Source organism: Giraffa tippelskirchi, chromosome 8 (genome assembly GCF_054371585.1).
Source record: "Giraffa tippelskirchi isolate mGirTip1 chromosome 8, T2T-mGirTip1v1.2.pri, whole genome shotgun sequence".
In the NCBI taxonomy this organism is placed as follows: Eukaryota; Metazoa; Chordata; class Mammalia; order Artiodactyla; family Giraffidae; genus Giraffa; species Giraffa tippelskirchi.
Genome location: NC_137282.1, coordinates 106351874 through 106365494, shown reverse-complemented (window position 1 = coordinate 106365494; position 13621 = coordinate 106351874). Strand labels below are relative to the sequence as shown.

General features: G+C 39.0%; 1 long non-coding RNA gene across 2 annotated transcripts in view; it reads right to left on the bottom strand.

Annotated features, from left to right (window-relative positions):
- LOC145516781 (uncharacterized) overlaps positions 1-13621 on the bottom strand; it is a 164833-nt gene that overhangs the window by 89506 nt on the left and 61706 nt on the right. For both annotated transcript variants that reach the window (XR_014061759.1, XR_014061758.1), the window contains exon 3: positions 3334-3470. This is a non-coding gene — a long non-coding RNA (uncharacterized LOC145516781). The remainder of the gene's footprint in view (positions 1-3333; positions 3471-13621) is intronic.

Sequence of the window (13621 nt, the reverse complement as noted above, 5' to 3'; positions counted from 1 at the left end):
GACTCTTTGTCGGACTGTCGCCCATCAGGCTCCTCTGTCCATGGGATTTTCCATGCATGAATACTGGAGTGGGTTGCCATTTCCTTCTCCAAAATTCATACATTGAAGCCCCCAGTGTGTCTCTGTTTGGAAGTGAGGCCTCTGAGGAAGCAATTAAGTTTAAATGAGGTCATAAGGGTAGAACCCTGATCCAACAGGTTTATTGTCCTCACGAGAAGAGACACTAGAGCTTCCTTTCTCTCTCTGTCTCTGTCTTTCTGCAAGCATGCACCAATAAAAGGTCGTGTGAGGACATAGCAAGAAGGCAGCCATCTAGAAGCCAGGAAGAAAGATCTTACCAGAAATGGACCTCGACAGCTTTTTAACGTTGGCGTTTCAGCCTCCAAAATTATGAGAAAAGATATTTTTTTTGTTTAAGCCACCCAGTCTGCTATTTTGTTATGGCAGCCAAAACAGACTAATACAACTGGAATAAGATAAAGTATAACTTGCAAACATCAAGTAGTTGAATTCTCTTTTTTTTTTTTAACCCAATCTGGTAGTCCTTGTCTTTTAACTGATGAGGTTAATTCATTTAAAGTTATTCTCTCCCTGACAGTTTTCATTTATATCACTTTGTCTTATGCTTTCTATATCACATATTTTTTTCTTTATTATTTTCCCTCTTCTCAAAACAAGTATCTGACTGATATATTGTCTTTAATTCTTTCTTTATTTTCACCAGGCTGGGAAATTATACCCTTAATGTTTATGATGTTATGGTTTATGCTTTGATTTTTAAAACACTTGCCTTTTGAACAAAGTTCAAAGTGAATCAATAATTTTACCACATTTCCAAATATTACAAGGACTTCAGAAACTTTAACTCTGATTGCTCCCTCTTCTCTTATATGTCATTTTCTCAGATTTTTATTTCAACTTTGTTTTTATGAATCTCACATTGTTCACAATTATTTTCATTTTTTGTATTGTTAACATGTGTTTAGGTTTACCCTATGTTTGCCAATTATTTTGCCCACTATTGCTTTTGGAAACCTCACTTCCTTCTGGGTCCAATTTTCTTTTTTTCTGAGGTAAATACTTTAATAATTGCTTTAGCAGGGGTATGTGGGTGGTAAAGTCTCCATGTCTTTTTGTTTTAAATTGTCTTTATTATGCTTTCACTCTTGACTGATAGTTTGTCCGATTTATAATTCTAGGTTGACGGCTATTTTTCTCAGCAATATGACAATATTAGCCAGTTGTACTCTACTTCTATTGTTACCATGAGGAATCAATTGTCAATCGTTTTTCCTTTATTTATCTTACTTAAAAGTTTTACTCTGGGACCTAAGGATTCACGTTTTTAATCAACTTCATAAAATTCTCAGCCACCCTCTTGTTACTATTAGACTCTTCATTATTCTTTTTCTTTTCCCTCTTAAACTTTTAATAGATATATAATAGACATTCTCATTCTCTCTTTATGTCACTGAATCTCTCTTTCATATTTTTAATTTATCTTCCTCAATTGCATTTTACTCAATTTTCTTAGATCTATCTTCTAGCTCAATATTTTTGCTTCAGCTGTTTCTAATTTGCTCCATAAGCCATTTGGTTATTGCTTAATTTTTAAAGTTCCATTTGATTCAATTTAATCCAATGATTCTTGGCCTTTGTTTCTGTGTATTTTTCATTATGTTTAATTATTTGAACAAAATAATTTTATGTTCACCATTAGAATATGCTATAATGTGAAAATATTGATCTCCTAACACTTCTACCTGTTACATATTTAGTTTCTTATCCATCTTGAATTGTTTACTTGTAAAAGTTGAACTCCAGGTGCACTTCATCGGAGGGAGTCATGCAGCAGACGTGCTGTGGAGTGGTCGTGTGTTCATGTCTAACAAGCGCCCCAAAATTATCATTGGTAAGGACAGGAGCACACTGCTATTCACTTCTCAATGTGAGAATATCAAAACCTTGAGGGCCTTGAAGATAGTGTAAACTCCAACCCCATATTTGTGTGTGGAACAGACCCAAATTATAAATTCTCTGGGAACTCAGGCAGAGACAGATAAACTTTCCTGTTGCCTTCCTATGTCACTGCACACAGCATTTCAGTCCTGTACTTTACTCAGGAACAGACTTTTAAAGTTTCCAGTTCTCTCCTAATGGGCTTAAGGATTCATTCTGCTACCCTGAGGGTCTTAAAGCTCTTAGGACACTTGAACCAGGAAAATCCTAACATCTGGTTTCCATCCTACATGCTTCCACCTGGAGTTAACCATCAAGGGAAGTCTCAACAGTGGGACTGTGCTCCGCTTGATACCCGAGAATTGTTCTTACTTTTGATAACTTACTGTTATCTCAACTATGCATTTTGAATAATGTTACATTTTGTGTACTTGGGGGAAAGGATTCAGGTAAATGAATTCACATTATTTAAGGAACAAGAAGCCCTGAACCTGTTTCTTTAAATGTCTCAAATTTTGAAGAGTTTGATGAAAATTATATGCCTGATACTAAGTTACTTTATTATTTAGGCCACCTAAATAACACTCAAGAAAAAGTCACATTAATTTAGGTATAATGATTACAAGGTCAGGTCTTGATGTTTCCCTAGAGTCTACCTTCTAGGAAGTATGTTCTTATATTCAGTAATCCTGTTAGTGGCTTGAATCACTGCACAAGCATGTATATTTCATTGAAAACTCAAGTTTTCATGAATTTAGAGAAACTATATCCCAACTGAGGGGCTCAAATCAACATAGGAATATTTTATGTTCACTAACCACATCACATATTAATTTGAATCTGTGCTTTTCACCCTGGTGGCTCAGATGGTAAAGAATCTACCTGCAATGCAGATGTGGTTTGATCCTTGGGTTGAGAAGGTCACCTGGAAAAGGAAATGGTAACCCACTCCAGTATTCTTGTTTAGAGAATGCCGTGGACAGAGGAGACTTGCGGGCTACAATCCATGGAGCCGTAAAGAGTTGGACACGACTGAAGACTAACACACACGCAAGCACATCCCAATTGAGAGGCTCAAATTAACATGTGGAACATTTTATGTTCACTAACTGCATCATACATTAATTTGAATCTATGCTTTTTACCCTGAGAATATGAAGCAAGATGGGGTTTCACCACTATTTAAATCTCCTCTAAATAAGCAGAGTTGTGGGGCATCCCTGGTGGTCCAGTGGCTAAGACTCCATGCACCACTGATCTTGGTGCAGATTCGCCAAGATTCAGTGACCAAGATCCGACATACCACATGGTAGAAGCAAAGAAAGTATCGTATTCCTGAAACAAAAAGGAATATACTGGCAAGAGAAGACTCACCTTGAGTTGATAACACATGGGTCAAATGCCTCTCTTCTTAGTTTAAAATCATCTTTAAGGTAGGCAAAGTAATGTGCAAATTATCTTAGAAACTCTGAAGTAAAACATCAAGCTTGCACATGGTAGATGCTAAATAGCTGTGGAAAGAAGAGAGGAGAGAGAGTGTGAGGCTGGCAGGAAAGGAGGAAAAGATATAAGGAGGAAAGAAGGGGGAAGGAGAAAGGAGGCAACTTTGGTCCATCAATATGATACCCATAAAGAAAAAGGAAACCTAACTGACTTCTAGAACCTGGGTATCTGGGGCATAAATGCAGATGTCCTTAAGTATTACCTTAAATATTTCAGTTCAGTGAGAGCCTATAGATTCCACCAGTATGATTAAAGATTTTATCTCCATGAAGTAAAGGTTACGTAAGAATCTCTTGAGCTACATGTCTAAACTGGAATTTGTGTTCTCAGTGGAGTGTAACACTTAAAATCTCCATGGAAGCTGAGGAGCATGCAACCCATGTCAGCTCATCTTGTTACTTCTATGAATCAAATATTTCCAAGATGCATCTATGTTTTGAGAGATCTGTCTCTTCCTTTTTTATGACCTAAACTTCATTTTCATCCTGACCCATGTCTTTTATTTTTGCAAAATCTAAATTTCATAGACAGGGTGTGTTACTTGCTCAGTCGAGTTTGAATCTTCACAACACCATGGACTGTAGCCTCTGTTCATGGAATTCTCCAGGCAAGAATACTGAAGTAGGTTGCCATTTCCTTCTCCAGGGGACCTAGGGGTCAAACTCAGTCTCTTGCATTGCAGGCAGATTCTTTACCATCTGACCCATCAGGGAAGCCTATAGACAGGATAGGATGGTACAAAACCCTTGCTTTCTTCCTGCTGTTGCAGAGACCATCAACTCTATAAATGTTTCTCTTTAAGAACCAAATCCAAAGATATGTGCTCAGTTGTGTCTGCATCTTTGTGACCCCATAGACTGTAGCCTGCCAGGTTCCTCTGTCTATTGGATTTTCCAGGCAAGAATACAGGAGTGGGTTGCCATTTCTCCTCCAGGGGATCGTCCCAACCCAGGGATAAAATTTGCATCTCCTGTTTCTCCTACATTGGCAGGAGGATTCCCTACCACTGAGCCAAATGGGAATGGAGGGGTTATTATGACTGAATTATACCCTCAATAAACCATTTTCTAGCTCAGGAGAAAACATTCTTTGGCTTGGTCAGGACAGTTTAGCCAAAATAACAAATGTGAAAGCACTTGGAAAGTCAAGTATCTTGTCAAGTCATTACTGTATTAATGTGGTGAGTGTCATAGTCTGCACTAGGATATGGGATGAAAATGGCCACCATGGGTAGACATACAGCCAAAGCTTGTGCAGTACAAAAAGGTAGTATCCCACTCTGCTCAAATTGCTCCCTCCCTGTCATAGTCCAAGCTGCTATAGAAAGATATCATAGCTTGGCTACGCTTGGCTTATAAAAAAACAGAAAACTATTCTTCACAGTTCTGGTGTCTGGAAGTCTAAGATCATGGCTCCAGCAGATTTGGTGTCCTTATTGCCAAATTCAGACTTAAAATGAAGAGAGTAGGGAAAATCACTAGACCATCCAGGTATGACCTAAATCAAATCCCTTATGACTATACAGTGGACATGACAAATAGTTTCAAGGGATTAGATCTAATAGACAGAGTGCCTAAAGAACTATGGACAGAGGTTCATGACATTGTACAGGAGGCAGGGATCAAGATCATCCCCAAGTAAAAGAAATGCAAAAAGGCAAAATGGTTGTCTGAGGAGGCCTTATAAATAGCTATGAAAAGAAGAGAAGCTAAAAACAAAGGAGAAAAGGAAAGATAATACCTGTTTGAATGCACAGTTCCAAAGAATAGCAAGGAGAGATAAGAAAGCCTTCCTCAGTGATCAATGCAAAGACATAGAGGAAAACAATAGAATGGGAAAGACTAGAGATCTCTTCAAGAAAATTAGAGATACCAAGGGAACATTTCATGCAAAGATGGGCACAATAAAGGACAGAAATGGTATGGACCTACCAGAAGCAGAAGATATTAAGAAGAGGTGGCAAGAATATATAGAAGAACTATACAAAAAAGATCTTCATGAAACGGATAATCACGATGGTGTGAACACTCACCTAGAACCAGACATTCTGGAATGTGAAGTCAAGTGGGCCTTAGGAAGCATCAGTAAGAACAAAGCTAGTGGAGGTGATGTAATTCCAGTTGAGCTATTTCAAATCCTAAAAGATGATGCTGTGAAAGTGCTGCACTCAATATGCCAGCAAATTTGGAAAACTCAGCAGTGGCCACAGGACTGGAAAAGGCTGATTTTCATTCTAATCCCAAAGAAAGGCAATGGCAAAGAATGCTCAAACTACCACACAGTTGCACTCATCTCACACGCTAGCAAAGTAATGCTCAAAATTCTCCAAGCCAGGCTTCAATAGTACATGAACCATGAACTTCCAGATGTTCAAGCTGGATTTAGAAAAGGCAGAGGAATCAGAGGTCAAATTGCTGACATCTGTTGGATCATCAAAAAAGCAAGAGAGTTCTGGAAAACTATCTACCTCTGCTTTATTGACGCTGTCAAAGCCCTTGACTGTGTGGATCACAACAAACTGTGGAAAATTCTTAAAGAGATGGAAATACCAGACCACCTGACCTGCCTCTTGAGAAATCTATATGCAGGTCAAGAAGCAACAGCTAGAACTGGACATGGAACAACAGACTGTTTCCAAATCAGGAAAGGAGTACATCAAGGCTGTATATTGTCACCCTGCTTATTTAACTTATATGCAGAGTACATCAGGAGAAATGCTGGACTGGGTGAAGCACAAGCTGGAATCAAGATTTCTGGGAGAAATATCAATAACCTCAGATATACAGATGACACCACCCTTATGACAGAAAGTGAAGAAGGATTGAAGAGCCTCTTGATGAAAGTGAAAGAAAGAGTGAAAAAGTTTGCTTAAAACTCAACATTGAGAAAACTAAGATCATGGCATCTGGTCCCATAGATGGATGGGGAAACACTGGAAACAGTGTCACATAGTTGGGGAAACACTGGAAACAGTGATGTACTTTTTTTTTGGCTTCAAATTGACTGCAGATGGTGACTGCAGCCATGAAATTGAAAGATACTTGCTCCTTGGAAGAAAAGTTATGACCAAACTAGACAGCATATTAAAAAGCAGAGACATCACTTTGCCAACCAAGGTCCATCTAGTCAAAGTCACGGTTTTCCAATAGTAACGTATGGATGTGAGAGTTGGACTATAAAGAAAGTTGAGCACTGAAAAATTGATGCTTTTGAACTGTGGTGTTATAGAAGACTCTTGAGAGTCCCTTGGACTACAAGGAAATCCAACCAGTTCATCCTAAAGGAAATCAGTCCTGATTATTCATTGGAGGGACTGATGCTGAAGCTCCAATACTTTGGCCACCTGATGCGAAGAACTGACTCACTTGAAAAGACCCTGATGCTGGGAAAGATTTAAGGTGGGAGGAGAAGGAGACAACAGAGGGTGAAATGGTGGGATAGCATCACCGACTCAATGGACATGACTTTCAATAAACTACAGGAGTTGGTGATGGACAGGGAGGCCTGGCATGCCCATGGGGTTGCAAAGAATTGGACATGACTGAGCAACTGAACTGAACTAAGAATATTGCAGCATAAAATGATCAAGAACTTATATAGTTCATAGCTTACATTTTACTTCATATTTGACTCAAACTACTGATGTGTAGAAATGAATCATGTCTCAGCATAAGTGGATTATATATGAAAGAGAAATGATCAATATGTTTTTACAATGTTAATATTGAAAGTCATGGTATAAAAAAGAACATTTTAAAATAGTTAATAAAGAGTTAAATATAAAAAAAAGACTCAAGTGCAATTTATGAGATAGGTGTATTAGGGTCAGTACTAAAGGACACAATTTATATATGCTGCTGTGGACATTAAAGGAGATTAAAGTACTTGAGTGTTAGAACCCTACTGTTTGCAAAGAGAACAGTTGGCAGAGTATTTCCTGATCTTGATCTGATATTGAAGTTAAATGAGGAAAATGGAATATTATTATGTTCTAGCCAATAAGAATATATCTTTTGGTTCAATGACCAAATAAGTAGGCATCTTGTGTTAAAATCAAGGAAATCAAGGGGAAATTTGTCATAAGAATTTTTGAAATGAGGAAAGTGAAAACAATCACTTCTCCATGACACCTTTAATGTTGATAAACACCATTTCGATGATTTCAAGGGTTTTTCTCAAGAAGAGTATCTCAGAATAGTCAATATGTTGAATAGCTCACTACTCATTACTCATAGGCTGAAATAACATACTTTTTAATGCTAAGTCAATGATAACCAGGATTTCTGATAAAGAGCAAATTGAGCTAAATGTTTGATCTGTCCTGATACATTTTTTTAAAAGACAGAGCTGTATTTCTTTTTAATTTTTAAATCTCATTTGTTTTATTGAAGTATAGTTGATTTACAATTTGTTAATTTCTGGTATGCAGCAAAGTGACTGTGTTATACAAATATATACATATATATATATATATATATATATATATACCTTTTATATTCTTTGCCATTATGGTTTATTATAAGGTATTGAATATGATTCTTATGCTATACACTAGGACCTTGTTGTTTATCTGCTTTTTTTTTGCCACTTTATTTTTTTTAATTGAAGGATAATTGTTTTACAAAATTTTGTGATTTTCTGTCAAACATCAACCAGACTCTGTTAGATAGAGCTGTATTGACTGTATTATTATATTTATATACTATATATTTAAGTGTTTAACATATAATTTATATATATATATAATATTAATATTATGGTAGCATGTTCAGTCCAGTTCAGTCATTCAGTCATGTCTGACTCTTTGAGACCCCATAGAGTGAAGCAAGCCAGGCTTCCCTGTCCATCACCAACTTCCAGAGCTTGCTCAAACTCATGTCCTTGGAGTCAGTGATGCCATCCAACCATCTCATCCTCTGTCGTCCCCTTCTCCTCCTGACTTCAATCTTTCCCAGCATCAGGGTCTTTTCCAATGAGTCAATTCTTTGCATCAGGTGGCCAAAATATTGGAGTGTCAGCTTCAGCATAAGTCCTTCCCATGAATATTTAGGACTGATTTCTTTTAGGATTGACTGATTTGATCTCCTTGCAATCCGAGGGGCTCTTAAGAGTCTTCTCCAACACCACAGTTCAGAAGCATCAATTCTTCAGTGTTCAGTTTTCTTTATGGTCCAACTCTCACATCCATACATGACTACTGGAAAAATCATAGCTTTGACTAGACGGATCTTTGTCAGCAAAATAATGTCTCTGCTTTTTAATATGCTGACTAGGTTTGCCATAGCTTTTCTTCCAAGGAGCAAGCGTCTTTTAACTTCATGGCTACAGTCACCACCTCCAGTGATTTGGAGCCCAAGAAAATAAAGTCTGTCACTGTTTCCATTGTTTCCCCATCTATTTGCCATGAGTAATGACACCAGATGCCATGATCTTCATTTTTTGAATGTTGAGTTTTAACCAGCTTTTTTTACTCTCCTCTTTCACTTTCATCAAGAGGCTCTTTAGTTCCTCTTTGTTTCTGCCATTAGGGTGGTGTCATCTGCATGTTTGAGGTTATTGTTATTTCTCCCTGCAATCTTGATTCCAGCTTCTGCTACATCCAGCCTGGCATTTTTTATGATGTACTCTGCATATAAGTTAAATAAGCAAGGTGACAATATAACTTTTATATATATAATATTTTTATTATGGTAGCCTGTAAGGGACTTTATAAAGTGACACTTTAGTGAAGACTTGAAGGAAGTATAAGACAAGGGCAAGCCATGTGGATGTCTGGGGAAGAACACTCCACTCAGAATGAATAACAAGTGCAAAATTTCTGAAACAGAAGCATGCTTGGCATCCTCATTGAATATCAAGGAGGTCACTATAGATGGAGTAGAGTGAGGAAGGGAGAGTAATAGGCGATGAAATCAGAGGTAGCAAAGAATCAAGATATGTGAAGACTGAATGTTACTCTGAGATGAGAAGTCACTGGAGGGTTTTGAGCAGAGAAGTGTTTGTCACCATTTTTATGAGTTCACTTTGACTGCTGGGAATAAACTGAGGGAGGTAAAAACAGAAGGGAAACTAATTAGGAAACTGTATCAGTAACTGAGGCAAGAGAAGATGAGGGCTTGTACCAGAGTAGAAGCAGTGGAAGTGGTTAGAAATGGTTGGATTCTGGACATATTTCTAGTCACTTATTCAGTAAATACTGTTCGTACTGTTCATGGGGTTCTCAAGGCAAGAATGCTGAAGTGATTGGCCATTCCCTTCTCCAGTGGACCACGTTTTGTCAGAACTCTCCACCATGACTGAAGAAGGAAATGGCAACCCACTCCAGTATTCTTGTTGGAAAATCCCATGGACAGAGGAGCCTGGTGGGCTACAGTTCATGGGGTCACAACTAGTCAGACACTACTGAAGCGACTTAGCATGCACGCACTCAACCTTTACCTTCCAAGGAGGTGCAGAGGTAAAGAATCTGCCTGCCAATGCAGGAGACTCAGATTCGATCCCTGGGTCAGGAAAGATCCCCTGGAGTAGGAAATGGCAACCCACTCTAGTATTCTTGCCTGGAAAATTCTATGGACAGAGGAGCCTGACGGGCTGCAGTCCACGGGATCACAAAGAGTTGGACACAGTTGAGTGACTGAACACCCTGAGCACCCTCCTCCATGACCTGTCTGTCTTGGGTGGCCCTACTCAGCATGGCTCAGAGTTTCATTGTGTTAGACAAGATTGTGATCAGTTTGGTTAGTTTTCTGTGATTGTGGTTTTCATTCTGTCTGCCCTCTGATAGGATGGCAGGCTTGAGGATAAGAGGCCTGTGGTCCCAAGATGTGCCCACATGGTGGAGTAGGACATGCACTCATCTTCTCCAGTGGGGGTCTGGGAGCCTCCAGTGAAGGTGTGGATCAACCGTGGCCTGCTACAAGGTTGGGGCACTGACTACAACAGTCCTGGGAACCATGGGTGCTGGCATAAATCCTTTGGAAGGAGGTCACCATTACCACCATTACCCCTACCATAGTTTTGCCTCAGGTTCAGTGAATTAAAATGGACAAGAATGGGCGAATTTTTAATTCAGATGACCATTGTATCTACTACCATGGGCAAGAATCCCTTAGAAGAAATAGAGTAACCCTCATAGTCAACAAAAGAGTCCAAAATGCAGAGTTGGGTGCAATTTCAAGAACGACAGAATGATCTCTGTTCATTTCCAAGACAAACCATTCTACATCACAGTAATCCAAGTCTATGCCCCAACCACAAATGCCAAAGAAACTGAAGTTGAATGGTTCTATGAAGACCTACAAGACCTTCTAGAACTAACACCAAAAAAAGAAAAAAAAAGATGTCCTTTTCGTCCTAGGGGACTGGAATGCAAAAGTAGGAAGTCAAGAGATACCTAGAGTAAGAGGCAAGTTTGGTGTTGGAATACAAAATGAAGCAGGGCAAAGACTAACAGAGATTTGCCAGGAGAGAACACACTGCTCATAGCAAACACCCTCTTCCAACAATGTAAGAGATGACTCTACACCTGGACATCACCAGGTGGTCAATTCTGAAACAAAATGGATTATATTCTTTGCAGTTGAAGATGGAGACGTTCTACAAAGTCAACAAAAACAGGACTTGGAGTGGACTGTGGCTCAGATGATGAACTCCTTATTGCCAAATTCAAACTTAAATTGAAGAAAGCAGGGAAGACCACTAGACCATTCAGGTATGACCTAAATCAAATCCCTTATGACTATACAGTGGAAGTGACAAATAGATTCAAGGGATTAAACCTGATAGGCAGAGTGCCTAACGAAGTGTGGATGGAGGTTCATCACATTGTACAGGAGATGGGGATCAAAACAATCCTTAAGAAAAAGGAAAGCAAAAAGGCAACATGGCTGTCTGAAGAGGCCTTACAAATAGCTGAGAAAAGAAGAGAAAGGAAAGGCAAAGGAAAAAAAGAAAGATACACCCCTTTGAATGCAGAGTTCCAAAGAATAGCAAGGAGAGATAAGAAAGTCTTCTTAAGTGAACAATGCAAAGAAATAGAGGAAAACAATAGAATAGGAAAGACTAGAGATCTCTTCAAGAAAATTAGCGATACCAAGGGAATATTTCATGCAAAGATGGGCACAATAAAGGACAGAAATGGTATGGCCCTAACAGAAGCAAAAGATATTAAGAAGAGGTGGCAAGAATACACAGAAGAGCTATACTAAAAAGATCTTCACAAACCAGATAACCACGATGGTGTGATCACTCACCTAGTGCCAGACATCTTGAAGTGTGAAGTCAAGTGGGCCTTAGGAAGCATCACTACAAACAAAGCTAGTGGAGGTGATGGAATTCCAGTTGAGCTATTTCAAATCCTGAAAGATGATGCCGTGAAAGTGCTGCACTCAATATGCCAGCAAATTTGGAAAACTCAGCAGTGGCCACAGGGCTGGAACAGGTCAGTTTTCATTCCAGTCCGAAAGAAGGGCAATGCGAAAGAATGCTCAAACTTCAGCACAATTGCACTCATTTCACATGCTAGCAAGGTCATGCTCAAAATTCTCTATGCCAGGCTTCTACGGTACCTGAACTGAGAACTTCCAAATGTTCCAGCTGGATTGTGAAAGGCAGAGGAAACAGAGATCACACTGCCTACATCCGTTGAATCATTGAAAAAGCAAGAGAATTCCAGAAAACATCTACTCCTACTTCATTGACTATGCTAAAGGCTTTGACTGTATGGATCACAACAAACTGTGGAAAATTCTTAAAGAGATGGAATACCAGACCACCTTACCTGCCTCCTGAGAAACCTGTATGCAGGTCAAGAAGCAAGAGTTAGAACCTGACATGGAACAAAAGACTGGTTTCAAATTGGGAAAAGAGTACATAGAGGCTGTATATTGTCACCCTATTTGTTTAACTTATGTGAAATGCCAGACTGGATGAAGCATAAGCATGAAGTGGACATGCAGATGACACCACCCTTATGGTAGAAAGTGAGGAACCTAAAGAGTCTCTTAATGAAGTTGAAAGAGGAGAGTGAAAAAGCTGGCTTAATACTAAACAATAAAAAAAAAAAAAAAGATCATGGCAACCGGTCCTATCACTTCATGGCAAATAGGTGGGGAAACAATGGAAACAGTCTTTATTTTCTTGAGCTCCAAAATCACTGCAGATAGTGATCACAGCCTCAAAATTAAAATACGCTTGCTACTTGGAAGAAAAGCTATGACAAACTTAGACAGCATATTAAAAAGCAGAGACATTATTTGGCCAACAAATGTCTGTAGAGTCAAAGCTATGGTTTTCCAGCAGTTATGTATGGATATGAGAGCTGGACAAGAAAAAAAAAGAAAACTGAGCATCGAAGAATTGATGCTTTTGAACTGTGGTGTTGGAAAAGAGTCTTGAGAGTCCCTTGGACTTCAAGAAGATCCAACCAGTCAATCCTAAAGGAAATCAGTCATGAATATTCATTGCAAGGATTGAAGCTCCAATATTTTGGCCACCTGATGCAAACAGCCAACTCACTAGAAAACAGCATGATGCTAGGAAAGTTTGAAGGCAGGAGGAAAATGGAATGACAGTGGACAAGATGGTTGTATGGTATCACTGACTCGATGGATGTGAGTTTGAGCAAGCTGCAAGAGATGGTGAAGGACAGGGAAGCCTGGCGTGCTGCAGTCTATGGGGGTCACAAAGAGTCAGACACGACTGAGCAAGTGAACAACAACCATTCAGTAAATGTTTATTGAACATTTATATACCTGGAACTATCTTGAATACTGGAAATGTCATGCTAAGCCAAACAAACAAAGAAAAACCAAACACAAATCTTCATGGTTCTTAGTTTTCCCTGAGTAATTGTCTATTTGATGATGGAAGTTTGGAAGTAAAAACAGGCAGTATAGATGTAAACCAATTTGCAAAATACACACTGTGAATCAAGTTAACCAGTGTAAAAGGAAAGAGTACCTTGAGGGGAGTGGATAGACTTTGCTACTTTGGACTCTGAGTCTAAGAAAGGCCACTTAGGAAGCAGTAACTTATCTGCTTGGGCCTGAATGATGAGAAGGAGGCAACTAAATGAAGATCTGGTGAATGATCACTCAGGTAAAATGAACTACAAGTTCACAATCAGAGAGCTTGCTCAGCCAACAGATGTAAATTCGGT